This window comes from Oncorhynchus kisutch, linkage group LG19 (genome assembly GCF_002021735.2).
Source record: "Oncorhynchus kisutch isolate 150728-3 linkage group LG19, Okis_V2, whole genome shotgun sequence".
Taxonomy (NCBI): domain Eukaryota; kingdom Metazoa; phylum Chordata; class Actinopteri; order Salmoniformes; family Salmonidae; genus Oncorhynchus; species Oncorhynchus kisutch.
The window spans coordinates 22,931,945-22,957,538 of record NC_034192.2 but is presented as its reverse complement, the minus strand read 5'-3'; the positions used below and the strand labels follow the sequence as shown (position 1 = coordinate 22,957,538).

The following is a 25,594-nucleotide window of genomic DNA, read 5'->3' as shown; positions in this document are numbered from 1 at the left end:
AGATTCCAATGGTTTTTTATTTTTTATTCACATACCGATGCGTCAATCGGATCAAATGAAATGAGATCCAATTGATTTTGATGTCTACCTTTTCATTGTTAAAATCTACATTTAGCTCTTTCTTAATTTGTTTCTTGCTGTTACAGCTAATGACGATTGAATCTGAAAGACTCAGCAGATGAATTACAGAGTATTTGAACTGAAACCTGGTCAACTGCTTGGAAGATAGCTATGCTCACAAGTATACCACCAACACTCACGTGATTCACTGTGGCCTGGCAACATCGACCCGTCAATCCATGTCCTCACCGTCATTTCTGGTGACTGCAAAACAATGTGTTGAAATAAATGGCTCGTTGGTCTAGGGGTATGATTCTCGCTTTGGGTGCGAGAGGTCCCGGGTTCAAATCCCGGACGAGCCCTTTTAAAGAGCCGTTAACAATCTGAGACAGGCGGAGCTTGGGCAAATGTTTGGAGGGGCGACTGCCACCACTGCAGTGCAGGACCAGGTGGATGAGTGATTAAGGCATTGGACTGCTAATCCATTGTGCTCTGCACTAGTGGCTTCAGCATCGCACAACATTTATTAATTTCTTCCTTGGTTAAAAAATCCATCATTTTACCGGGACATAGGTTACCTTCAGACGAGTCCCGTGACACTTGTAGGGGTCGTAGAGCAAAACTGAGAACAGCATTGTGTTTGTGAGAGTCTCCCCTTTCCATAGAATGGTCAAACCATGTTGTAGGTCAAACCGTTCAGAAGCTAGAGACATTTGTATGTGAAGACAGATTTTAGGGATGTGTCATGTTTTGACAAATATTGCTCTCGCTCTGCCACATTTCACCAAAGATGCAGAGGTGTGACATCAGCAGTTATGGTAGGATTGAGAAGCATCCAGTGCAAAATACGTGACATTTCTAGTTTAAAACTGACAGATTCCAATGGTTTTTTATTTTTTATTCACATACCGATGCGTCAATCGGATCAAATGAAATGAGATCCAATTGATTTTGATGTCTACCTTTTCATTGTTAAAATCTACATTTAGCTCTTTCTTAATTTGTTTCTTGCTGTTACAGCTAATGACGATTGAATCTGAAAGACTCAGCAGATGAATTACAGAGTATTTGAACTGAAACCTGGTCAACTGCTTGGAAGATAGCTATGCTCACAAGTATACCACCAACACTCACGTGATTCACTGTGGCCTGGCAACATCGACCCGTCAATCCATGTCCTCACCGTCATTTCTGGTGACTGCAAAACAATGTGTTGAAATAAATGGCTCGTTGGTCTAGGGGTATGATTCTCGCTTTGGGTGCGAGAGGTCCCGGGTTCAAATCCCGGACGAGCCCTTTTAAAGAGCCGTTAACAATCTGAGACAGGCGGAGCTTGGGCAAATGTTTGGAGGGGCGACTGCCACCACTGCAGTGCAGGACCAGGTGGATGAGTGATTAAGGCATTGGACTGCTAATCCATTGTGCTCTGCACTAGTGGCTTCAGCATCGCACAACATTTATTAATTTCTTCCTTGGTTAAAAAATCCATCATTTTACCGGGACATAGGTTACCTTCAGACGAGTCCCGTGACACTTGTAGGGGTCGTAGAGCAAAACTGAGAACAGCATTGTGTTTGTGAGAGTCTCCCCTTTCCATAGAATGGTCAAACCATGTTGTAGGTCAAACCGTTCAGAAGCTAGAGACATTTGTATGTGAAGACAGATTTTAGGGATGTGTCATGTTTTGACAAATATTGCTCTCGCTCTGCCACATTTCACCAAAGATGCAGAGGTGTGACATCAGCAGTTATGGTAGGATTGAGAAGCATCCAGTGCAAAATACGTGACATTTCTAGTTTAAAACTGACAGATTCCAATGGTTTTTTATTTTTTATTCACATACCGATGCGTCAATCGGATCAAATGAAATGAGATCCAATTGATTTTGATGTCTACCTTTTCATTGTTAAAATCTACATTTAGCTCTTTCTTAATTTGTTTCTTGCTGTTACAGCTAATGACGATTGAATCTGAAAGACTCAGCAGATGAATTACAGAGTATTTGAACTGAAACCTGGTCAACTGCTTGGAAGATAGCTATGCTCACAAGTATACCACCAACACTCACGTGATTCACTGTGGCCTGGCAACATCGACCCGTCAATCCATGTCCTCACCGTCATTTCTGGTGACTGCAAAACAATGTGTTGAAATAAATGGCTCGTTGGTCTAGGGGTATGATTCTCGCTTTGGGTGCGAGAGGTCCCGGGTTCAAATCCCGGACGAGCCCTTTTAAAGAGCCGTTAACAATCTGAGACAGGCGGAGCTTGGGCAAATGTTTGGAGGGGCGACTGCCACCACTGCAGTGCAGGACCAGGTGGATGAGTGATTAAGGCATTGGACTGCTAATCCATTGTGCTCTGCACTAGTGGCTTCAGCATCGCACAACATTTATTAATTTCTTCCTTGGTTAAAAAATCCATCATTTTACCGGGACATAGGTTACCTTCAGACGAGTCCCGTGACACTTGTAGGGGTCGTAGAGCAAAACTGAGAACAGCATTGTGTTTGTGAGAGTCTCCCCTTTCCATAGAATGGTCAAACCATGTTGTAGGTCAAACCGTTCAGAAGCTAGAGACATTTGTATGTGAAGACAGATTTTAGGGATGTGTCATGTTTTGACAAATATTGCTCTCGCTCTGCCACATTTCACCAAAGATGCAGAGGTGTGACATCAGCAGTTATGGTAGGATTGAGAAGCATCCAGTGCAAAATACGTGACATTTCTAGTTTAAAACTGACAGATTCCAATGGTTTTTTATTTTTTATTCACATACCGATGCGTCAATCGGATCAAATGAAATGAGATCCAATTGATTTTGATGTCTACCTTTTCATTGTTAAAATCTACATTTAGCTCTTTCTTAATTTGTTTCTTGCTGTTACAGCTAATGACGATTGAATCTGAAAGACTCAGCAGATGAATTACAGAGTATTTGAACTGAAACCTGGTCAACTGCTTGGAAGATAGCTATGCTCACAAGTATACCACCAACACTCACGTGATTCACTGTGGCCTGGCAACATCGACCCGTCAATCCATGTCCTCACCGTCATTTCTGGTGACTGCAAAACAATGTGTTGAAATAAATGGCTCGTTGGTCTAGGGGTATGATTCTCGCTTTGGGTGCGAGAGGTCCCGGGTTCAAATCCCGGACGAGCCCTTTTAAAGAGCCGTTAACAATCTGAGACAGGCGGAGCTTGGGCAAATGTTTGGAGGGGCGACTGCCACCACTGGAGTGCAGGACCAGGTGGATGAGTGATTAAGGCATTGGACTGCTAATCCATTGTGCTCTGCACTAGTGGCTTCAGCATCGCACAACATTTATTAATTTCTTCCTTGGTTAAAAAATCCATCATTTTACCGGGACATAGGTTACCTTCAGACGAGTCCCGTGACACTTGTAGGGGTCGTAGAGCAAAACTGAGAACAGCATTGTGTTTGTGAGAGTCTCCCCTTTCCATAGAATGGTCAAACCATGTTGTAGGTCAAACCGTTCAGAAGCTAGAGACATTTGTATGTGAAGACAGATTTTAGGGATGTGTCATGTTTTGACAAATATTGCTCTCGCTCTGCCACATTTCACCAAAGATGCAGAGGTGTGACATCAGCAGTTATGGTAGGATTGAGAAGCATCCAGTGCAAAATACGTGACATTTCTAGTTTAAAACTGACAGATTCCAATGGTTTTTTATTTTTTATTCACATACCGATGCGTCAATCGGATCAAATGAAATGAGATCCAATTGATTTTGATGTCTACCTTTTCATTGTTAAAATCTACATTTAGCTCTTTCTTAATTTGTTTCTTGCTGTTACAGCTAATGACGATTGAATCTGAAAGACTCAGCAGATGAATTACAGAGTATTTGAACTGAAACCTGGTCAACTGCTTGGAAGATAGCTATGCTCACAAGTATACCACCAACACTCACGTGATTCACTGTGGCCTGGCAACATCGACCCGTCAATCCATGTCCTCACCGTCATTTCTGGTGACTGCAAAACAATGTGTTGAAATAAATGGCTCGTTGGTCTAGGGGTATGATTCTCGCTTTGGGTGCGAGAGGTCCCGGGTTCAAATCCCGGACGAGCCCTTTTAAAGAGCCGTTAACAATCTGAGACAGGCGGAGCTTGGGCAAATGTTTGGAGGGGCGACTGCCACCACTGGAGTGCAGGACCAGGTGGATGAGTGATTAAGGCATTGGACTGCTAATCCATTGTGCTCTGCACTAGTGGCTTCAGCATCGCACAACATTTATTAATTTCTTCCTTGGTTAAAAAATCCATCATTTTACCGGGACATAGGTTACCTTCAGACGAGTCCCGTGACACTTGTAGGGGTCGTAGAGCAAAACTGAGAACAGCATTGTGTTTGTGAGAGTCTCCCCTTTCCATAGAATGGTCAAACCATGTTGTAGGTCAAACCGTTCAGAAGCTAGAGACATTTGTATGTGAAGACAGATTTTAGGGATGTGTCATGTTTTGACAAATATTGCTCTCGCTCTGCCACATTTCACCAAAGATGCAGAGGTGTGACATCAGCAGTTATGGTAGGATTGAGAAGCATCCAGTGCAAAATACGTGACATTTCTAGTTTAAAACTGACAGATTCCAATGGTTTTTTATTTTTTATTCACATACCGATGCGTCAATCGGATCAAATGAAATGAGATCCAATTGATTTTGATGTCTACTTTTCATTGTTAAAATCTACATTTAGCTCTTTCTTAATTTGTTTCTTGCTGTTACAGCTAATGACGATTGAATCTGAAAGACTCAGCAGATGAATTACAGAGTATTTGAACTGAAACCTGGTCAACTGCTTGGAAGATAGCTATGCTCACAAGTATACCACCAACACTCACGTGATTCACTGTGGCCTGGCAACATCGACCCGTCAATCCATGTCCTCACCGTCATTTCTGGTGACTGCAAAACAATGTGTTGAAATAAATGGCTCGTTGGTCTAGGGGTATGATTCTCGCTTTGGGTGCGAGAGGTCCCGGGTTCAAATCCCGGACGAGCCCTTTTAAAGAGCCGTTAACAATCTGAGACAGGCGGAGCTTGGGCAAATGTTTGGAGGGGCGACTGCCACCACTGGAGTGCAGGACCAGGTGGATGAGTGATTAAGGCATTGGACTGCTAATCCATTGTGCTCTGCACTAGTGGCTTCAGCATCGCACAACATTTATTAATTTCTTCCTTGGTTAAAAAATCCATCATTTTACCGGGACATAGGTTACCTTCAGACGAGTCCCGTGACACTTGTAGGGGTCGTAGAGCAAAACTGAGAACAGCATTGTGTTTGTGAGAGTCTCCCCTTTCCATAGAATGGTCAAACCATGTTGTAGGTCAAACCGTTCAGAAGCTAGAGACATTTGTATGTGAAGACAGATTTTAGGGATGTGTCATGTTTTGACAAATATTGCTCTCGCTCTGCCACATTTCACCAAAGATGCAGAGGTGTGACATCAGCAGTTATGGTAGGATTGAGAAGCATCCAGTGCAAAATACGTGACATTTCTAGTTTAAAACTGACAGATTCCAATGGTTTTTTATTTTTTATTCACATACCGATGCGTCAATCGGATCAAATGAAATGAGATCCAATTGATTTTGATGTCTACCTTTTCATTGTTAAAATCTACATTTAGCTCTTTCTTAATTTGTTTCTTGCTGTTACAGCTAATGACGATTGAATCTGAAAGACTCAGCAGATGAATTACAGAGTATTTGAACTGAAACCTGGTCAACTGCTTGGAAGATAGCTATGCTCACAAGTATACCACCAACACTCACGTGATTCACTGTGGCCTGGCAACATCGACCCGTCAATCCATGTCCTCACCGTCATTTCTGGTGACTGCAAAACAATGTGTTGAAATAAATGGCTCGTTGGTCTAGGGGTATGATTCTCGCTTTGGGTGCGAGAGGTCCCGGGTTCAAATCCCGGACGAGCCCTTTTAAAGAGCCGTTAACAATCTGAGACAGGCGGAGCTTGGGCAAATGTTTGGAGGGGCGACTGCCACCACTGGAGTGCAGGACCAGGTGGATGAGTGATTAAGGCATTGGACTGCTAATCCATTGTGCTCTGCACTAGTGGCTTCAGCATCGCACAACATTTATTAATTTCTTCCTTGGTTAAAAAATCCATCATTTTACCGGGACATAGGTTACCTTCAGACGAGTCCCGTGACACTTGTAGGGGTCGTAGAGCAAAACTGAGAACAGCATTGTGTTTGTGAGAGTCTCCCCTTTCCATAGAATGGTCAAACCATGTTGTAGGTCAAACCGTTCAGAAGCTAGAGACATTTGTATGTGAAGACAGATTTTAGGGATGTGTCATGTTTTGACAAATATTGCTCTCGCTCTGCCACATTTCACCAAAGATGCAGAGGTGTGACATCAGCAGTTATGGTAGGATTGAGAAGCATCCAGTGCAAAATACGTGACATTTCTAGTTTAAAACTGACAGATTCCAATGGTTTTTTATTTTTTATTCACATACCGATGCGTCAATCGGATCAAATGAAATGAGATCCAATTGATTTTGATGTCTACCTTTTCATTGTTAAAATCTACATTTAGCTCTTTCTTAATTTGTTTCTTGCTGTTACAGCTAATGACGATTGAATCTGAAAGACTCAGCAGATGAATTACAGAGTATTTGAACTGAAACCTGGTCAACTGCTTGGAAGATAGCTATGCTCACAAGTATACCACCAACACTCACGTGATTCACTGTGGCCTGGCAACATCGACCCGTCAATCCATGTCCTCACCGTCATTTCTGGTGACTGCAAAACAATGTGTTGAAATAAATGGCTCGTTGGTCTAGGGGTATGATTCTCGCTTTGGGTGCGAGAGGTCCCGGGTTCAAATCCCGGACGAGCCCTTTTAAAGAGCCGTTAACAATCTGAGACAGGCGGAGCTTGGGCAAATGTTTGGAGGGGCGACTGCCACCACTGGAGTGCAGGACCAGGTGGATGAGTGATTAAGGCATTGGACTGCTAATCCATTGTGCTCTGCACTAGTGGCTTCAGCATCGCACAACATTTATTAATTTCTTCCTTGGTTAAAAAATCCATCATTTTACCGGGACATAGGTTACCTTCAGACGAGTCCGTGACACTTGTAGGGGTCGTAGAGCAAAACTGAGAACAGCATTGTGTTTGTGAGAGTCTCCCCTTTCCATAGAATGGTCAAACCATGTTGTAGGTCAAACCGTTCAGAAGCTAGAGACATTTGTATGTGAAGACAGATTTTAGGGATGTGTCATGTTTTGACAAATATTGCTCTCGCTCTGCCACATTTCACCAAAGATGCAGAGGTGTGACATCAGCAGTTATGGTAGGATTGAGAAGCATCCAGTGCAAAATACGTGACATTTCTAGTTTAAAACTGACAGATTCCAATGGTTTTTTATTTTTTATTCACATACCGATGCGTCAATCGGATCAAATGAAATGAGATCCAATTGATTTTGATGTCTACCTTTTCATTGTTAAAATCTACATTTAGCTCTTTCTTAATTTGTTTCTTGCTGTTACAGCTAATGACGATTGAATCTGAAAGACTCAGCAGATGAATTACAGAGTATTTGAACTGAAACCTGGTCAACTGCTTGGAAGATAGCTATGCTCACAAGTATACCACCAACACTCACGTGATTCACTGTGGCCTGGCAACATCGACCCGTCAATCCATGTCCTCACCGTCATTTCTGGTGACTGCAAAACAATGTGTTGAAATAAATGGCTCGTTGGTCTAGGGGTATGATTCTCGCTTTGGGTGCGAGAGGTCCCGGGTTCAAATCCCGGACGAGCCCTTTTAAAGAGCCGTTAACAATCTGAGACAGGCGGATCTTGGGCAAATGTTTGGAGGGGCGACTGCCACCACTGGAGTGCAGGACCAGGTGGATGAGTGATTAAGGCATTGGACTGCTAATCCATTGTGCTCTGCACTAGTGGCTTCAGCATCGCACAACATTTATTAATTTCTTCCTTGGTTAAAAAATCCATCATTTTACCGGGACATAGGTTACCTTCAGACGAGTCCCGTGACACTTGTAGGGGTCGTAGAGCAAAACTGAGAACAGCATTGTGTTTGTGAGAGTCTCCCCTTTCCATAGAATGGTCAAACCATGTTGTAGGTCAAACCGTTCAGAAGCTACAGACATTTGTATGTGAAGACAGATTTTAGGGATGTGTCATGTTTTGACAAATATTGCTCTCGCTCTGCCACATTTCACCAAAGATGCAGAGGTGTGACATCAGCAGTTATGGTAGGATTGAGAAGCATCCAGTGCAAAATACGTGACATTTCTAGTTTAATACTGACAGATTCCAATGTTTTTTATTTTTTATTCACATACCGATGCGTCAATCGGATCAAATGAAATGAGATCCAATAGATTTTGATGTCTACTTTTTCATTGTTAAAATCTACATTTAGCTCTTTCTTAATTTGTTTCTTGCTGTTACAGCTAATGAAGATTGAATCTGAAAGACTCAGCAGATGAATTACAGAGTATTTGAACTGAAACCTGGTCAACTGCTTGGAAGATAGCTATGCTCACAAGTATACCACCAACACTCACGTGATTCACTGTGGCCTGGCAACATCGACCCGTCAATCCATGTCCTCACCGTCATTGCTGGCGACTGCAAAACAATGTCTTGAAATAAATGGCTCGTTGGTCTAGGGGTATGATTCTCGCTTCGGGTGCGAGAGGTCCCGGGTTCAAATCCCGGATGAGCCCTTTTAAAGAGCCTTTAACAATCTGAGACAGGCGGATCTTGGGCAAATGGTTGGAGGGGCGACTGCCACCACTGCAGTGCAGGACCAGGTGGATGAGTGATTAAGGCATTGGACTGCTAATCCATTGTGCTCTGCACTAGTGGCTTCAGCATCGCACAACATTTATTAATTTCTTCCTTGGTTAAAAAATCCATCATTTTACCGGGACATAGGTTACCTTCAGACGAGTCCCGTGACACTTGTAGGGGTCGTAGAGCAAAACTGAGAACAGCATTGTGTTTGTGAGAGTCTCCCCTTTCCATAGAATGGTCAAACCATGTTGTAGGTCAAACCGTTCAGAAGCTAGAGACATTTGTATGTGAAGACAGATTTTAGGGATGTGTCATTTTTTGAATTGCTCTCGCTCTGTGATTGGAATCAGCAGTTTTAAATTAGAAATGTCACGTATTTTGCACTGATGATTCCAATGGTTTTTAACTTTTTATTCACATACCGATGCGTCAATCGGATCAAATGAGAATGAGAGCAATATTTGTGTCTACATGACACATCCCTAAAATCTGTCTTCACATACAAATGTCTCTAGCTTCTGAACGGTTTGACCTACAACATGGTTTGACCATTCTATGGAAAGGGGAGACTCTCACAAACACAATGCTGTTCTCAGTTTTGCTCTACGACCCCTACAAGTGTCACGGGACTCGTCTGAAGGTAACCTATGTCCCGGTAAAATGATAGATTTTTTAACCAAGGAAGAAATTAATAAATGTTGTGCGATGCTGAAGCCACTAGTGCAGAGCACAATGGATTAGCAGTCCAATGCCTTAATCACTCATCCACCTGGTCCTGCACTCCAGTGGTGGCAGTCGCCCCTCCAAACATTTGCCCAAGCTCCGCCTGTCTCAGATTGTTAACGGCTCTTTAAAAGGGCTCGTCCGGGATTTGAACCCGGGACCTCTCGCACCCAAAGCGAGAATCATACCCCTAGACCAACGAGCCATTTATTTCAACACATTGTTTTGCAGTCACCAGAAATGACGGTGAGGACATGGATTGACGGGTCGATGTTGCCAGGCCACAGTGAATCACGTGAGTGTTGGTGGTATACTTGTGAGCATAGCTATCTTCCAAGCAGTTGACCAGGTTTCAGTTCAAATACTCTGTAATTCATCTGCTGAGTCTTTCAGATTCAATCGTCATTAGCTGTAACAGCAAGAAACAAATTAAGAAAGAGCTAAATGTAGATTTTAACAATGAAAAAGTAGACATCAAAATCAATTGGATCTCATTTCATTTGATCCGATTGACGCATCGGTATGTGAATAAAAAATAAAAAACCATTGGAATCTGTCAGTTTTAAACTAGAAATGTCACGTATTTTGCACTGGATGCTTCTCAATCCTACCATAACTGCTGATGTCACACCTCTGCATCTTTGGTGAAATGTGGCAGAGCGAGAGCAATATTTGTCAAAACATGACACATCCCTAAAATCTGTCTTCACATACAAATGTCTCTAGCTTCTGAACGGTTTGACCTACAACATGGTTTGACCATTCTATGGAAAGGGGAGACTCTCACAAACACAATGCTGTTCTCAGTTTTGCTCTACGACCCCTACAAGTGTCACGGGACTCGTCTGAAGGTAACCTATGTCCCGGTAAAATGATGGATTTTTTAACCAAGGAAGAAATTAATAAATGTTGTGCGATGCTGAAGCCACTAGTGCAGAGCACAATGGATTAGCAGTCCAATGCCTTAATCACTCATCCACCTGGTCCTGCACTCCAGTGGTGGCAGTCGCCCCTCCAAACATTTGCCCAAGCTCCGCCTGTCTCAGATTGTTAACGGCTCTTTAAAAGGGCTCGTCCGGGATTTGAACCCGGGACCTCTCGCACCCAAAGCGAGAATCATACCCCTAGACCAACGAGCCATTTATTTCAACACATTGTTTTGCAGTCACCAGAAATGACGGTGAGGACATGGATTGACGGGTCGATGTTGCCAGGCCACAGTGAATCACGTGAGTGTTGGTGGTATACTTGTGAGCATAGCTATCTTCCAAGCAGTTGACCAGGTTTCAGTTCAAATACTCTGTAATTCATCTGCTGAGTCTTTCAGATTCAATCGTCATTAGCTGTAACAGCAAGAAACAAATTAAGAAAGAGCTAAATGTAGATTTTAACAATGAAAAGGTAGACATCAAAATCAATTGGATCTCATTTCATTTGATCCGATTGACGCATCGGTATGTGAATAAAAAATAAAAAACCATTGGAATCTGTCAGTTTTAAACTAGAAATGTCACGTATTTTGCACTGGATGCTTCTCAATCCTACCATAACTGCTGATGTCACACCTCTGCATCTTTGGTGAAATGTGGCAGAGCGAGAGCAATATTTGTCAAAACATGACACATCCCTAAAATCTGTCTTCACATACAAATGTCTCTAGCTTCTGAACGGTTTGACCTACAACATGGTTTGACCATTCTATGGAAAGGGGAGACTCTCACAAACACAATGCTGTTCTCAGTTTTGCTCTACGACCCCTACAAGTGTCACGGGACTCGTCTGAAGGTAACCTATGTCCCGGTAAAATGATGGATTTTTTAACCAAGGAAGAAATTAATAAATGTTGTGCGATGCTGAAGCCACTAGTGCAGAGCACAATGGATTAGCAGTCCAATGCCTTAATCACTCATCCACCTGGTCCTGCACTCCAGTGGTGGCAGTCGCCCCTCCAAACATTTGCCCAAGCTCCGCCTGTCTCAGATTGTTAACGGCTCTTTAAAAGGGCTCGTCCGGGATTTGAACCCGGGACCTCTCGCACCCAAAGCGAGAATCATACCCCTAGACCAACGAGCCATTTATTTCAACACATTGTTTTGCAGTCACCAGAAATGACGGTGAGGACATGGATTGACGGGTCGATGTTGCCAGGCCACAGTGAATCACGTGAGTGTTGGTGGTATACTTGTGAGCATAGCTATCTTCCAAGCAGTTGACCAGGTTTCAGTTCAAATACTCTGTAATTCATCTGCTGAGTCTTTCAGATTCAATCGTCATTAGCTGTAACAGCAAGAAACAAATTAAGAAAGAGCTAAATGTAGATTTTAACAATGAAAAGGTAGACATCAAAATCAATTGGATCTCATTTCATTTGATCCGATTGACGCATCGGTATGTGAATAAAAAATAAAAAACCATTGGAATCTGTCAGTTTTAAACTAGAAATGTCACGTATTTTGCACTGGATGCTTCTCAATCCTACCATAACTGCTGATGTCACACCTCTGCATCTTTGGTGAAATGTGGCAGAGCGAGAGCAATATTTGTCAAAACATGACACATCCCTAAAATCTGTCTTCACATACAAATGTCTCTAGCTTCTGAACGGTTTGACCTACAACATGGTTTGACCATTCTATGGAAAGGGGAGACTCTCACAAACACAATGCTGTTCTCAGTTTTGCTCTACGACCCCTACAAGTGTCACGGGACTCGTCTGAAGGTAACCTATGTCCCGGTAAAATGATGGATTTTTTAACCAAGGAAGAAATTAATAAATGTTGTGCGATGCTGAAGCCACTAGTGCAGAGCACAATGGATTAGCAGTCCAATGCCTTAATCACTCATCCACCTGGTCCTGCACTCCAGTGGTGGCAGTCGCCCCTCCAAACATTTGCCCAAGCTCCGCCTGTCTCAGATTGTTAACGGCTCTTTAAAAGGGCTCGTCCGGGATTTGAACCCGGGACCTCTCGCACCCAAAGCGAGAATCATACCCCTAGACCAACGAGCCATTTATTTCAACACATTGTTTTGCAGTCACCAGAAATGACGGTGAGGACATGGATTGACGGGTCGATGTTGCCAGGCCACAGTGAATCACGTGAGTGTTGGTGGTATACTTGTGAGCATAGCTATCTTCCAAGCAGTTGACCAGGTTTCAGTTCAAATACTCTGTAATTCATCTGCTGAGTCTTTCAGATTCAATCGTCATTAGCTGTAACAGCAAGAAACAAATTAAGAAAGAGCTAAATGTAGATTTTAACAATGAAAAGGTAGACATCAAAATCAATTGGATCTCATTTCATTTGATCCGATTGACGCATCGGTATGTGAATAAAAAATAAAAAACCATTGGAATCTGTCAGTTTTAAACTAGAAATGTCACGTATTTTGCACTGGATGCTTCTCAATCCTACCATAACTGCTGATGTCACACCTCTGCATCTTTGGTGAAATGTGGCAGAGCGAGAGCAATATTTGTCAAAACATGACACATCCCTAAAATCTGTCTTCACATACAAATGTCTCTAGCTTCTGAACGGTTTGACCTACAACATGGTTTGACCATTCTATGGAAAGGGGAGACTCTCACAAACACAATGCTGTTCTCAGTTTTGCTCTACGACCCCTACAAGTGTCACGGGACTCGTCTGAAGGTAACCTATGTCCCGGTAAAATGATGGATTTTTTAACCAAGGAAGAAATTAATAAATGTTGTGCGATGCTGAAGCCACTAGTGCAGAGCACAATGGATTAGCAGTCCAATGCCTTAATCACTCATCCACCTGGTCCTGCACTCCAGTGGTGGCAGTCGCCCCTCCAAACATTTGCCCAAGCTCCGCCTGTCTCAGATTGTTAACGGCTCTTTAAAAGGGCTCGTCCGGGATTTGAACCCGGGACCTCTCGCACCCAAAGCGAGAATCATACCCCTAGACCAACGAGCCATTTATTTCAACACATTGTTTTGCAGTCACCAGAAATGACGGTGAGGACATGGATTGACGGGTCGATGTTGCCAGGCCACAGTGAATCACGTGAGTGTTGGTGGTATACTTGTGAGCATAGCTATCTTCCAAGCAGTTGACCAGGTTTCAGTTCAAATACTCTGTAATTCATCTGCTGAGTCTTTCAGATTCAATCGTCATTAGCTGTAACAGCAAGAAACAAATTAAGAAAGAGCTAAATGTAGATTTTAACAATGAAAAGGTAGACATCAAAATCAATTGGATCTCATTTCATTTGATCCGATTGACGCATCGGTATGTGAATAAAAAATAAAAAACCATTGGAATCTGTCAGTTTTAAACTAGAAATGTCACGTATTTTGCACTGGATGCTTCTCAATCCTACCATAACTGCTGATGTCACACCTCTGCATCTTTGGTGAAATGTGGCAGAGCGAGAGCAATATTTGTCAAAACATGACACATCCCTAAAATCTGTCTTCACATACAAATGTCTCTAGCTTCTGAACGGTTTGACCTACAACATGGTTTGACCATTCTATGGAAAGGGGAGACTCTCACAAACACAATGCTGTTCTCAGTTTTGCTCTACGACCCCTACAAGTGTCACGGGACTCGTCTGAAGGTAACCTATGTCCCGGTAAAATGATGGATTTTTTAACCAAGGAAGAAATTAATAAATGTTGTGCGATGCTGAAGCCACTAGTGCAGAGCACAATGGATTAGCAGTCCAATGCCTTAATCACTCATCCACCTGGTCCTGCACTCCAGTGGTGGCAGTCGCCCCTCCAAACATTTGCCCAAGATCCGCCTGTCTCAGATTGTTAAAGGCTCTTTAAAAGGGCTCGTCCGGGATTTGAACCCGGGACCTCTCGCACCCAAAGCGAGAATCATACCCCTAGACCAACGAGCCATTTATTTCAACACATTGTTTTGCAGTCAGCCAGAAATGACGGTGAGGACATGGATTGACGGGTCGATGTTGCCAGGCCACAGTGAATCACGTGAGTGTTGGTGGTATACTTGTGAGCATAGCTATCTTCCAAGCAGTTGACCAGGTTTCAGTTCAAATACTCTGTAATTCATCTGCTGAGTCTTTCAGATTCAATCGTCATTAGCTGTAACAGCAAGAAACAAATTAAGAAAGAGCTAAATGTAGATTTTAACAATGAAAAGTAGACATCAAAATCTATTGGATCTCATTTCATTTGATCCGATTGACGCATCGGTATGTGAATAAAAAATAAAAAACCATTGGAATCTGTCAGTATTAAACTAGAAATGTCACGTATTTTGCACTGGATGCTTCTCAATCCTACCATAACTGCTGATGTCACACCTCTGCATCTTTGGTGAAATGTGGCAGAGCGAGAGCAATATTTGTCAAAACATGACACATCCCTAAAATCTGTCTTCACATACAAATGTCTCTAGCTTCTGAACGGTTTGACCTACAACATGGTTTGACCATTCTATGGAAAGGGGAGACTCTCACAAACACAATGCTGTTCTCAGTTTTGCTCTACGACCCCTACAAGTGTCACGGGACTCGTCTGAAGGTAACCTATGTCCCGGTAAAATGATGGATTTTTTAACCAAGGAAGAAATTAATAAATGTTGTGCGATGCTGAAGCCACTAGTGCAGAGCACAATGGATTAGCAGTCCAATGCCTTAATCACTCATCCACCTGGTCCTGCACTGCCAGTGGTGGCAGTCGCCCCTCCAAACATTTGCCCAAGCTCCGCCTGTCTCAGATTGTTAACGGCTCTTTAAAAGGGCTCGTCCGGGATTTGAACCCGGGACCTCTCGCACCCAAAGCGAGAATCATACCCCTAGACCAACGAGCCATTTATTTCAACACATTGTTTTGCAGTCAGCCAGAAATGACGGTGAGGACATGGATTGACGGGTCGATGTTGCCAGGCCACAGTGAATCACGTGAGTGTTGGTGGTATACTTGTGAGCATAGCTATCTTCCAAGCAGTTGACCAGGTTTCAGTTCAAATACTCTGTAATTCATCTGCTGAGTCTTTCAGATTCAATCGTCATTAGCTGTAACAGCAAGAAACAAATTAAGAAAGAGCTAAATGTAGATTTTAACAATGAAAAGGTAGACATCAAAATCAATTGGATCTCATTTCATTTGATCCGATTGACGCATCGGTATGTGAATAAAAAATAAAAAACCATTGGAATCTGTCAGTATTAAACTAGAAATGTCACGTATTTTGCACTGGATGCTTCTCAATCCTACCATAACTGCTGATGTCACACCTCTGCATCTTTGGTGAAATGTGGCAGAGCGAGAGCAATATTTGTCAAAACATGACACATCCCGAAAATCTGTCTTCACATACAAATGTCTGTAGCTTCTGAACGGTTTGACCTACAACATGGTTTGACCATTCTATGGAAAGGGGAGACTCTCACAAACACAATGCTGTTCTCAGTTTTGCTCTACGACCCCTACAAGTGTCACGGGACTCGTCTGAAGGTAACCTATGTCCCGGTAAAATGACAGATTTTTTAACCAAGGAAGAAATTAATAAATGTTGTGCGATGCTGAAGCCACTAGTGCAGAGCACAATGGATTAGCAGTCCAATGCCTTAATCACTCATCCACCTGGTCCTGCACTCCAGTGGTGGCAGTCGCCCCTCCAAACATTTGCCCAAGCTCCGCCTGTCTCAGATTGTTAAAGGCTCTTTAAAAGGGCTCGTCCGGGATTTGAACCCGGGACCTCTCGCACCCAAAGCGAGAATCATACCCCTAGACCAACGAGCCATTTATTTCAACACATTGTTTTGCAGTCACCAGAAATGACGGTGAGGACATGGATTGACGGGTCGATGTTGCCAGGCCACAGTGAATCACGTGAGTGTTGGTGGTATACTTGTGAGCATAGCTATCTTCCAAGCAGTTGACCAGGTTTCAGTTCAAATACTCTGTAATTCATCTGCTGAGTCTTTCAGATTCAATCGTCATTAGCTGTAACAGCAAGAAACAAATTAAGAAAGAGCTAAATGTAGATTTTAACAATGAAAAGTAGACATCAAAATCTAATTGGATCTCATTTCATTTGATCCGATTGACGCATCGGTATGTGAATAAAAATAAAAAACCATTGGAATCTGTCAGTATTTAAACTAGAAATGTCACGTATTTTGCACTGGATGCTTCTCAATCCTACCATAACTGCTGATGTCACACCTCTGCATCTTTGGTGAAATGTGGCAGAGCGAGAGCAATATTTGTCAAAACATGACACATCCCGGAAATCTGTCTTCTACATACAAATGTCTGTAGCTTCTGAACGGTTTGACCTACAACATGGTTTGACCATTCTATGGAAAGGGGAGACTCTCACAAACACAATGCTGTTCTCAGTTTTGCTCTACGACCCCTACAAGTGTCACGGGACTCGTCTGAAGGTAACCTATGTCCCGGTAAAATGACAGATTTTTTAACCAAGGAAGAAATTAATAAATGTTGTGCGATGCTGAAGCCACTAGTGCAGAGCACAATGGATTAGCAGTCCAATGCCTTAATCACTCATCCACCTGGTCCTGCACTCCAGTGGTGGCAGTCGCCCCTCCAAACATTTGCCCAAGATCCGCCTGTCTCAGATTGTTAACGGCTCTTTAAAAGGGCTCGTCCGGGATTTGAACCCGGGACCTCTCGCACCCAAAGCGAGAATCATACCCCTAGACCAACGAGCCATTTATTTCAACACATTGTTTTGCAGTCACCAGAAATGACGGTGAGGACATGGATTGACGGGTCGATGTTGCCAGGCCACAGTGAATCACGTGAGTGTTGGTGGTATACTTGTGAGCATAGCTATCTTCCAAGCAGTTGACCAGGTTTCAGTTCAAATACTCTGTAATTCATCTGCTGAGTCTTTCAGATTCAATCGTCATTAGCTGTAACAGCAAGAAACAAATTAAGAAAGAGCTAAATGTAGATTTTAACAATGAAAAGGTAGACATCAAAATCAATTGGATCTCATTTCATTTGATCCGATTGACGCATCGGTATGTGAATAAAAAATAAAAAACATTGGAATCTGTCAGTATTTAAACTAGAAATGTCACGTATTTTGCACTGGATGCTTCTCAATCCTACCATAACTGCTGATGTCACACCTCTGCATCTTTGGTGAAATGTGGCAGAGCGAGAGCAATATTTGTCAAAACATGACACATCCCGGAAATCTGTCTTCACATACAAATGTCTGTAGCTTCTGAACGGTTTGACCTACAACATGGTTTGACCATTCTATGGAAAGGGGAGACTCTCGCAAACACAATGCTGTTCTCAGTTTTGCTCTACGACCCCCACAAATGTCACGGGACTCGTCTGAAGGTAACCTATGTCCCGGTAAAATTACAGATTTTTTAACCAAGGAAGAAATTAATAAATGTTGTGCGATGCTGAAGCCACTAGTGCAGAGCACAATGGATTAGCAGTCCATTGCCTTATTCACTCATCCACCTGGTCCTGCACTCCAGTGGTGGAAGTCGTCCCTCCAACCAGTTGCCCAAGATCCGCCTGTCTCAGATTGTTAAAGGCTCTTTAAAAGGGCTCATCCGGGATTTGAACCCGGGACCTCTCGCACCCGAAGCGAGAATCATACCCCTAGACCAACGAGCCATTTATTTCAAGACATTGTTTTGCAGTCGCCAGCAATGACGGTGAGGACATGGATTGACGGGTCGATGTTGCCAGGCCACAGTGAATCACGTGAGTGCTGGTGGTATACTTGTGAGCATAGCTATCTTCCAAGCAGTTGACCAGGTTTCAGTTCAAATACTCTGTAATTCATCTGCTGAGTCTTTCAGATTCAATCTTCATTAGCTGTAACAGCAAGAAACAAATTAAGAAAGAGCTAAATGTAGATTTTAACAATGAAAAAGTAGGCATCAAAATCTATTGGATCTCATTTCATTTGATCCGATTGACGCACCGGTATGTGAATAAAAAATAAAAAACATTGGAATCTGTCAGTATTAAACTAGAAATGTCACGTATTTTGCACTGGATGCTTCTCAATGCTACCATAACTGCTGATGTCACACCTCTGCATCTTTGGTGAAATGTGGCAGAGCGAGAGCAATATTTGTACAAAACATGACACATCCCGGGAAATCAGTCTTCTCATACAAATGTCTGTAGCTTCCGAAGGGTTTGACCTACAACATAGTTTGACCATTCTATGGAAAGGGGAGACTCTCGCAAACACAATGCTGTTCTCAGTTTTGCTCTACGACCCCCACAAATGTCACGGGACTCGTCTGAAGGTAACCTATGTCCCGGTAAAATTACAGATTTTTTAACCAAGGAAGAAATTAATAAATGTTGTGCAATGCTGAAGCCTATAGTGCAGAGCACAATGGATTAGCAGTCCATTGCCTTATTCACTCATCCACCTGGTCCTGCACTCCAGTGGTGGAAGTCGTCCCTCCAACCAGTTGCCCAAGATCCGCCTGTCTCAGATTGTTAAAGGCTCTTTAAAAGGGCTCATCCGGGATTTGAACCCGGGACCTCTCGCACCCGAAGCGAGAATCATACCCCTAGACCAACGAGCCATTTATTTCAAGACATTGTTTTGCAGTCGCCAGCAATGACGGTGAGGACATGGATTGACGGGTCGATGTTGCCAGGCCACAGTGAATCACGTGAGTGCTGGTGGTATACTTGTGAGCATAGCTATCTTCCAAGCAGTTGACCAGGTTTCAGTTCAAATACTCTGTAATTCATCTGCTGAGTCTTTCAGATTCAATCTTCATTAGCTGTAACAGCAAGAAACAAATTAAGAAAGAGCTAAATGTAGATTTTAACAATGAAAAAGTAGGCATCAAAATCTATTGGATCTCATTTCATTTGATCCGATTGACGCACCGGTATGTGAATAAAAAATAAAAAACATTGGAATCTGTCAGTATTAAACTAGAAATGTCACGTATTTTGCACTGGATGCTTCTCAATGCTACCATAACTGCTGATGTCACACCTCTGCATCTTTGGTGAAATGTGGCAGAGCGAGAGCAATATTTGACAAAACATGACACATCCCGGGAAATCAGTCTTCTCATACAAATGTCTGTAGCTTCCGAAGGGTTTGACCTACAACATAGTTTGACCATTCTATGGAAAGGGGAGACTCTCGCAAACACAATGCTGTTCTCAGTTTTGCTCTACGACCCCCACAAATGTCACGGGACTCGTCTGAAGGTAACCTATGTCCCGGTAAAATTACAGATTTTTTAACCAAGGAAGAAATTAATAAATGTTGTGCAATGCTGAAGCCTATAGTGCAGAGCACAATGGATTAGCAGTCCATTGCCTTATTCACTCATCCACCTGGTCCTGCACTCCAGTGGTGGAAGTCGTCCCTCCAACCAGTTGCCCAAGATCCGCCTGTCTCAGATTGTTAAAGGCTCTTTAAAAGGGCTCATCCGGGATTTGAACCCGGGACCTCTCGCACCCGAAGCGAGAATCATACCCCTAGACCAACGAGCCATTTATTTCAAGACATTGTTTTGCAGTCGCCAGCAATGACGGTGAGGACATGGATTGACGGGTCGATGTTGCCAGGCCACAGTGAATCACGTGAGTGCTGGTGGTATACTTGTGAGCATAGCTATCTTCCAAGCAGTTGACCAGGTTTCAGTTCAAATACTCTGTAATTCATCTGCTGAGTCTTTCAGATTCAATCTTCATTAGCTGTAACAGCAAGAAACAAATTAAGAAAGAGCTAAATGTAGATTTTAACAATGAAAAAGTAGGCATCAAAATCTATTGGATCTCATTTCATTTGATCCGATTGACGCACCGGTATGTGAATAAAAATAAAAAACATTGGAATCTGTCAGTATTAAACTAGAAATGTCACGTATTTTGCACTGGATGCTTCTCAATGCTACCATAACTGCTGATGTCACACCTCTGCATCTTTGGTGAAATGTGGCAGAGCGAGAGCAATATTTGACAAAACATGACACATCCCGGGAAATCAGTCTTCTCATACAAATGTCTGTAGCTTCCGAAGGGTTTGACCTACAACATAGTTTGACCATTCTATGGAAAGGGGAGACTCTCGCAAACACAATGCTGTTCTCAGTTTTGCTCTACGACCCCCACAAATGTCACGGGACTCGTCTGAAGGTAACCTATGTCCCGGTAAAATTACAGATTTTTTAACCAAGGAAGAAATTAATAAATGTTGTGCAATGCTGAAGCCTATAGTGCAGAGCACAATGGATTAGCAGTCCATTGCCTTATTCACTCATCCACCTGGTCCTGCACTCCAGTGGTGGAAGTCGTCCCTCCAACCAGTTGCCCAAGATCCGCCTGTCTCAGATTGTTAAAGGCTCTTTAAAAGGGCTCATCCGGGATTTGAACCCGGGACCTCTCGCACCCGAAGCGAGAATCATACCCCTAGACCAACGAGCCATTTATTTCAAGACATTGTTTTGCAGTCGCCAGCAATGACGGTGAGGACATGGATTGACGGGTCGATGTTGCCAGGCCACAGTGAATCACGTGAGTGCTGGTGGTATACTTGTGAGCATAGCTATCTTCCAAGCAGTTGACCAGGTTTCAGTTCAAATACTCTGTAATTCATCTGCTGAGTCTTTCAGATTCAATCTTCATTAGCTGTAACAGCAAGAAACAAATTAAGAAAGAGCTAAATGTAGATTTTAACAATGAAAAAGTAGGCATCAAAATCTATTGGATCTCATTTCATTTGATCCGATTGACGCACCGGTATGTGAATAAAAAAAAAAAACATTGGAATCTGTCAGTATTAAACTAGAAATGTCACGTATTTTGCACTGGATGCTTCTCAATGCTACCATAACTGCTGATGTCACACCTCTGCATCTTTGGTGAAATGTGGCAGAGCGAGAGCAATATTTGTACAAAACATGACACATCCCGGGAAATCAGTCTTCTCATACAAATGTCTGTAGCTTCCGAAGGGTTTGACCTACAACATAGTTTGACCATTCTATGGAAAGGGGAGACTCTCGCAAACACAATGCTGTTCTCAGTTTTGCTCTACGACCCCCACAAATGTCACGGGACTCGTCTGAAGGTAACCTATGTCCCGGTAAAATTACAGATTTTTTAACCAAGGAAGAAATTAATAAATGTTGTGCAATGCTGAAGCCTACTAGTGCAGAGCACAATGGATTAGCAGTCCATTGCCTTATTCACTCATCCACCTGGTCCTGCACTCCAGTGGTGGAAGTCGTCCCTCCAACCAGTTGCCCAAGATCCGCCTGTCTCAGATTGTTAAAGGCTCTTTAAAAGGGCTCATCCGGGATTTGAACCCGGGACCTCTCGCACCCGAAGCGAGAATCATACCCCTAGACCAACGAGCCATTTATTTCAAGACATTGTTTTGCAGTCGCCAGCAATGACGGTGAGGACATGGATTGACGGGTCGATGTTGCCAGGCCACAGTGAATCACGTGAGTGCTGGTGGTATACTTGTGAGCATAGCTATCTTCCAAGCAGTTGACCAGGTTTCAGTTCAAATACTCTGTAATTCATCTGCTGAGTCTTTCAGATTCAATCTTCATTAGCTGTAACAGCAAGAAACAAATTAAGAAAGAGCTAAATGTAGATTTTAACAATGAAAAAGTAGGCATCAAAATCTATTGGATCTCATTTCATTTGATCCGATTGACGCACCGGTATGTGAATAAAAAATAAAAAACATTGGAATCTGTCAGTATTAAACTAGAAATGTCACGTATTTTGCACTGGATGCTTCTCAATGCTACCATAACTGCTGATGTCACACCTCTGCATCTTTGGTGAAATGTGGCAGAGCGAGAGCAATATTTGACAAAACATGACACATCCCGGGAAATCAGTCTTCTCATACAAATGTCTGTAGCTTCCGAAGGGTTTGACCTACAACATAGTTTGACCATTCTATGGAAAGGGGAGACTCTCGCAAACACAATGCTGTTCTCAGTTTTGCTCTACGACCCCCACAAATGTCACGGGACTCGTCTGAAGGTAACCTATGTCCCGGTAAAATTACAGATTTTTTAACCAAGGAAGAAATTAATAAATGTTGTGCAATGCTGAAGCCTACTAGTGCAGAGCACAATGGATTAGCAGTCCATTGCCTTATTCACTCATCCACCTGGTCCTGCACTCCAGTGGTGGAAGTCGTCCCTCCAACCAGTTGCCCAAGATCCGCCTGTCTCAGATTGTTAAAGGCTCTTTAAAAGGGCTCATCCGGGATTTGAACCCGGGACCTCTCGCACCCGAAGCGAGAATCATACCCCTAGACCAACGAGCCATTTATTTCAAGACATTGTTTTGCAGTCGCCAGCAATGACGGTGAGGACATGGATTGACGGGTCGATGTTGCCAGGCCACAGTGAATCACGTGAGTGCTGGTGGTATACTTGTGAGCATAGCTATCTTCCAAGCAGTTGACCAGGTTTCAGTTCAAATACTCTGTAATTCATCTGCTGAGTCTTTCAGATTCAATCTTCATTAGCTGTAACAGCAAGAAACAAATTAAGAAAGAGCTAAATGTAGATTTTAACAATGAAAAAGTAGGCATCAAAATCTATTGGATCTCATTTCATTTGATCCGATTGACGCACCGGTATGTGAATAAAAATAAAAAAACATTGGAATCTGTCAGTATTAAACTAGAAATGTCACGTATTTTGCACTGGATGCTTCTCAATGCTACCATAACTGCTGATGTCACACCTCTGCATCTTTGGTGAAATGTGGCAGAGCGAGAGCAATATTTGACAAAACATGACACATCCCGGGAAATCAGTCTTCTCATACAAATGTCTGTAGCTTCCGAAGGGTTTGACCTACAACATAGTTTGACCATTCTATGGAAAGGGGAGACTCTCGCAAACACAATGCTGTTCTCAGTTTTGCTCTACGACCCCCACAAATGTCACGGGACTCGTCTGAAGGTAACCTATGTCCCGGTAAAATTACAGATTTTTTAACCAAGGAAGAAATTAATAAATGTTGTGCAATGCTGAAGCCTATAGTGCAGAGCACAATGGATTAGCAGTCCATTGCCTTATTCACTCATCCACCTGGTCCTGCACTCCAGTGGTGGAAGTCGTCCCTCCAACCAGTTGCCCAAGATCCGCCTGTCTCAGATTGTTAAAGGCTCTTTAAAAGGGCTCATCCGGGATTTGAACCCGGGACCTCTCGCACCCGAAGCGAGAATCATACCCCTAGACCAACGAGCCATTTATTTCAAGACATTGTTTTGCAGTCGCCAGCAATGACGGTGAGGACATGGATTGACGGGTCGATGTTGCCAGGCCACAGTGAATCACGTGAGTGCTGGTGGTATACTTGTGAGCATAGCTATCTTCCAAGCAGTTGACCAGGTTTCAGTTCAAATACTCTGTAATTCATCTGCTGAGTCTTTCAGATTCAATCTTCATTAGCTGTAACAGCAAGAAACAAATTAAGAAAGAGCTAAATGTAGATTTTAACAATGAAAAAGTAGGCATCAAAATCTATTGGATCTCATTTCATTTGATCCGATTGACGCACCGGTATGTGAATAAAAAAAAAAAACATTGGAATCTGTCAGTATTAAACTAGAAATGTCACGTATTTTGCACTGGATGCTTCTCAATGCTACCATAACTGCTGATGTCACACCTCTGCATCTTTGGTGAAATGTGGCAGAGCGAGAGCAATATTTGACAAAACATGACACATCCCGGGAAATCAGTCTTCTCATACAAATGTCTGTAGCTTCCGAAGGGTTTGACCTACAACATAGTTTGACCATTCTATGGAAAGGGGAGACTCTCGCAAACACAATGCTGTTCTCAGTTTTGCTCTACGACCCCCACAAATGTCACGGGACTCGTCTGAAGGTAACCTATGTCCCGGTAAAATTACAGATTTTTTAACCAAGGAAGAAATTAATAAATGTTGTGCAATGCTGAAGCCTACTAGTGCAGAGCACAATGGATTAGCAGTCCATTGCCTTATTCACTCATCCACCTGGTCCTGCACTCCAGTGGTGGAAGTCGTCCCTCCAACCAGTTGCCCAAGATCCGCCTGTCTCAGATTGTTAAAGGCTCTTTAAAAGGGCTCATCCGGGATTTGAACCCGGGACCTCTCGCACCCGAAGCGAGAATCATACCCCTAGACCAACGAGCCATTTATTTCAAGACATTGTTTTGCAGTCGCCAGCAATGACGGTGAGGACATGGATTGACGGGTCGATGTTGCCAGGCCACAGTGAATCACGTGAGTGCTGGTGGTATACTTGTGAGCATAGCTATCTTCCAAGCAGTTGACCAGGTTTCAGTTCAAATACTCTGTAATTCATCTGCTGAGTCTTTCAGATTCAATCTTCATTAGCTGTAACAGCAAGAAACAAATTAAGAAAGAGCTAAATGTAGATTTTAACAATGAAAAAGTAGGCATCAAAATCTATTGGATCTCATTTCATTTGATCCGATTGACGCACCGGTATGTGAATAAAAAATAAAAAACATTGGAATCTGTCAGTATTAAACTAGAAATGTCACGTATTTTGCACTGGATGCTTCTCAATGCTACCATAACTGCTGATGTCACACCTCTGCATCTTTGGTGAAATGTGGCAGAGCGAGAGCAATATTTGTACAAAACATGACACATCCCGGGAAATCAGTCTTCTCATACAAATGTCTGTAGCTTCCGAAGGGTTTGACCTACAACATAGTTTGACCATTCTATGGAAAGGGGAGACTCTCGCAAACACAATGCTGTTCTCAGTTTTGCTCTACGACCCCCACAAATGTCACGGGACTCGTCTGAAGGTAACCTATGTCCCGGTAAAATTACAGATTTTTTAACCAAGGAAGAAATTAATAAATGTTGTGCAATGCTGAAGCCTACTAGTGCAGAGCACAATGGATTAGCAGTCCATTGCCTTATTCACTCATCCACCTGGTCCTGCACTCCAGTGGTGGAAGTCGTCCCTCCAACCAGTTG

At 42.9% G+C, this 25,594-nt stretch overlaps 27 non-coding genes across 27 annotated transcripts; 10 read left to right on the top strand and 17 right to left on the bottom strand.

Moving 5' to 3' along the window:
• The first annotated feature begins 350 nt into the window (after nt 1-350).
• Nucleotides 351-422, top strand: trnap-ugg (transfer RNA proline (anticodon UGG)). The gene has a single exon. It is a non-coding gene; the product is annotated as a tRNA-Pro (tRNA).
• An 862-nt stretch (nt 423-1,284) lies between these two features.
• Nucleotides 1,285-1,356, top strand: trnap-ugg (transfer RNA proline (anticodon UGG)). The gene has a single exon. It is a non-coding gene; the product is annotated as a tRNA-Pro (tRNA).
• Nucleotides 1,357-2,218: 862 nt separating this feature from the next.
• On the top strand, nt 2,219-2,290 carry trnap-ugg (transfer RNA proline (anticodon UGG)). The gene has a single exon. It is a non-coding gene; the product is annotated as a tRNA-Pro (tRNA).
• An 862-nt stretch (nt 2,291-3,152) lies between these two features.
• On the top strand, nt 3,153-3,224 carry trnap-ugg (transfer RNA proline (anticodon UGG)). The gene has a single exon. It is a non-coding gene; the product is annotated as a tRNA-Pro (tRNA).
• Nucleotides 3,225-4,086: 862 nt separating this feature from the next.
• On the top strand, nt 4,087-4,158 carry trnap-ugg (transfer RNA proline (anticodon UGG)). The gene has a single exon. It is a non-coding gene; the product is annotated as a tRNA-Pro (tRNA).
• Nucleotides 4,159-5,019: 861 nt separating this feature from the next.
• On the top strand, nt 5,020-5,091 carry trnap-ugg (transfer RNA proline (anticodon UGG)). Its single transcript has one exon. It is a non-coding gene; the product is annotated as a tRNA-Pro (tRNA).
• Nucleotides 5,092-5,953: 862 nt separating this feature from the next.
• Nucleotides 5,954-6,025, top strand: trnap-ugg (transfer RNA proline (anticodon UGG)). The gene has a single exon. It is a non-coding gene; the product is annotated as a tRNA-Pro (tRNA).
• An 862-nt stretch (nt 6,026-6,887) lies between these two features.
• Nucleotides 6,888-6,959, top strand: trnap-ugg (transfer RNA proline (anticodon UGG)). The gene has a single exon. It is a non-coding gene; the product is annotated as a tRNA-Pro (tRNA).
• Nucleotides 6,960-7,820: 861 nt separating this feature from the next.
• trnap-ugg (transfer RNA proline (anticodon UGG)) lies at nt 7,821-7,892 on the top strand. The gene has a single exon. It is a non-coding gene; the product is annotated as a tRNA-Pro (tRNA).
• Nucleotides 7,893-8,753: 861 nt separating this feature from the next.
• trnap-cgg (transfer RNA proline (anticodon CGG)) lies at nt 8,754-8,825 on the top strand. Its single transcript has one exon. It is a non-coding gene; the product is annotated as a tRNA-Pro (tRNA).
• Nucleotides 8,826-9,751: 926 nt separating this feature from the next.
• Nucleotides 9,752-9,823, bottom strand: trnap-ugg (transfer RNA proline (anticodon UGG)). The gene has a single exon. It is a non-coding gene; the product is annotated as a tRNA-Pro (tRNA).
• An 862-nt stretch (nt 9,824-10,685) lies between these two features.
• On the bottom strand, nt 10,686-10,757 carry trnap-ugg (transfer RNA proline (anticodon UGG)). Its single transcript has one exon. It is a non-coding gene; the product is annotated as a tRNA-Pro (tRNA).
• An 862-nt stretch (nt 10,758-11,619) lies between these two features.
• Nucleotides 11,620-11,691, bottom strand: trnap-ugg (transfer RNA proline (anticodon UGG)). Its single transcript has one exon. It is a non-coding gene; the product is annotated as a tRNA-Pro (tRNA).
• Nucleotides 11,692-12,553: 862 nt separating this feature from the next.
• On the bottom strand, nt 12,554-12,625 carry trnap-ugg (transfer RNA proline (anticodon UGG)). Its single transcript has one exon. It is a non-coding gene; the product is annotated as a tRNA-Pro (tRNA).
• Nucleotides 12,626-13,487: 862 nt separating this feature from the next.
• Nucleotides 13,488-13,559, bottom strand: trnap-ugg (transfer RNA proline (anticodon UGG)). The gene has a single exon. It is a non-coding gene; the product is annotated as a tRNA-Pro (tRNA).
• An 862-nt stretch (nt 13,560-14,421) lies between these two features.
• trnap-ugg (transfer RNA proline (anticodon UGG)) lies at nt 14,422-14,493 on the bottom strand. Its single transcript has one exon. It is a non-coding gene; the product is annotated as a tRNA-Pro (tRNA).
• An 863-nt stretch (nt 14,494-15,356) lies between these two features.
• trnap-ugg (transfer RNA proline (anticodon UGG)) lies at nt 15,357-15,428 on the bottom strand. Its single transcript has one exon. It is a non-coding gene; the product is annotated as a tRNA-Pro (tRNA).
• Nucleotides 15,429-16,291: 863 nt separating this feature from the next.
• On the bottom strand, nt 16,292-16,363 carry trnap-ugg (transfer RNA proline (anticodon UGG)). The gene has a single exon. It is a non-coding gene; the product is annotated as a tRNA-Pro (tRNA).
• Nucleotides 16,364-17,226: 863 nt separating this feature from the next.
• trnap-ugg (transfer RNA proline (anticodon UGG)) lies at nt 17,227-17,298 on the bottom strand. Its single transcript has one exon. It is a non-coding gene; the product is annotated as a tRNA-Pro (tRNA).
• An 862-nt stretch (nt 17,299-18,160) lies between these two features.
• trnap-cgg (transfer RNA proline (anticodon CGG)) lies at nt 18,161-18,232 on the bottom strand. The gene has a single exon. It is a non-coding gene; the product is annotated as a tRNA-Pro (tRNA).
• Nucleotides 18,233-19,095: 863 nt separating this feature from the next.
• On the bottom strand, nt 19,096-19,167 carry trnap-cgg (transfer RNA proline (anticodon CGG)). Its single transcript has one exon. It is a non-coding gene; the product is annotated as a tRNA-Pro (tRNA).
• Nucleotides 19,168-20,029: 862 nt separating this feature from the next.
• On the bottom strand, nt 20,030-20,101 carry trnap-cgg (transfer RNA proline (anticodon CGG)). The gene has a single exon. It is a non-coding gene; the product is annotated as a tRNA-Pro (tRNA).
• Nucleotides 20,102-20,962: 861 nt separating this feature from the next.
• On the bottom strand, nt 20,963-21,034 carry trnap-cgg (transfer RNA proline (anticodon CGG)). The gene has a single exon. It is a non-coding gene; the product is annotated as a tRNA-Pro (tRNA).
• An 863-nt stretch (nt 21,035-21,897) lies between these two features.
• trnap-cgg (transfer RNA proline (anticodon CGG)) lies at nt 21,898-21,969 on the bottom strand. Its single transcript has one exon. It is a non-coding gene; the product is annotated as a tRNA-Pro (tRNA).
• An 863-nt stretch (nt 21,970-22,832) lies between these two features.
• trnap-cgg (transfer RNA proline (anticodon CGG)) lies at nt 22,833-22,904 on the bottom strand. The gene has a single exon. It is a non-coding gene; the product is annotated as a tRNA-Pro (tRNA).
• Nucleotides 22,905-23,766: 862 nt separating this feature from the next.
• Nucleotides 23,767-23,838, bottom strand: trnap-cgg (transfer RNA proline (anticodon CGG)). The gene has a single exon. It is a non-coding gene; the product is annotated as a tRNA-Pro (tRNA).
• An 862-nt stretch (nt 23,839-24,700) lies between these two features.
• On the bottom strand, nt 24,701-24,772 carry trnap-cgg (transfer RNA proline (anticodon CGG)). Its single transcript has one exon. It is a non-coding gene; the product is annotated as a tRNA-Pro (tRNA).
• Between the last annotated feature and the right edge of the window lie 822 nt (nt 24,773-25,594).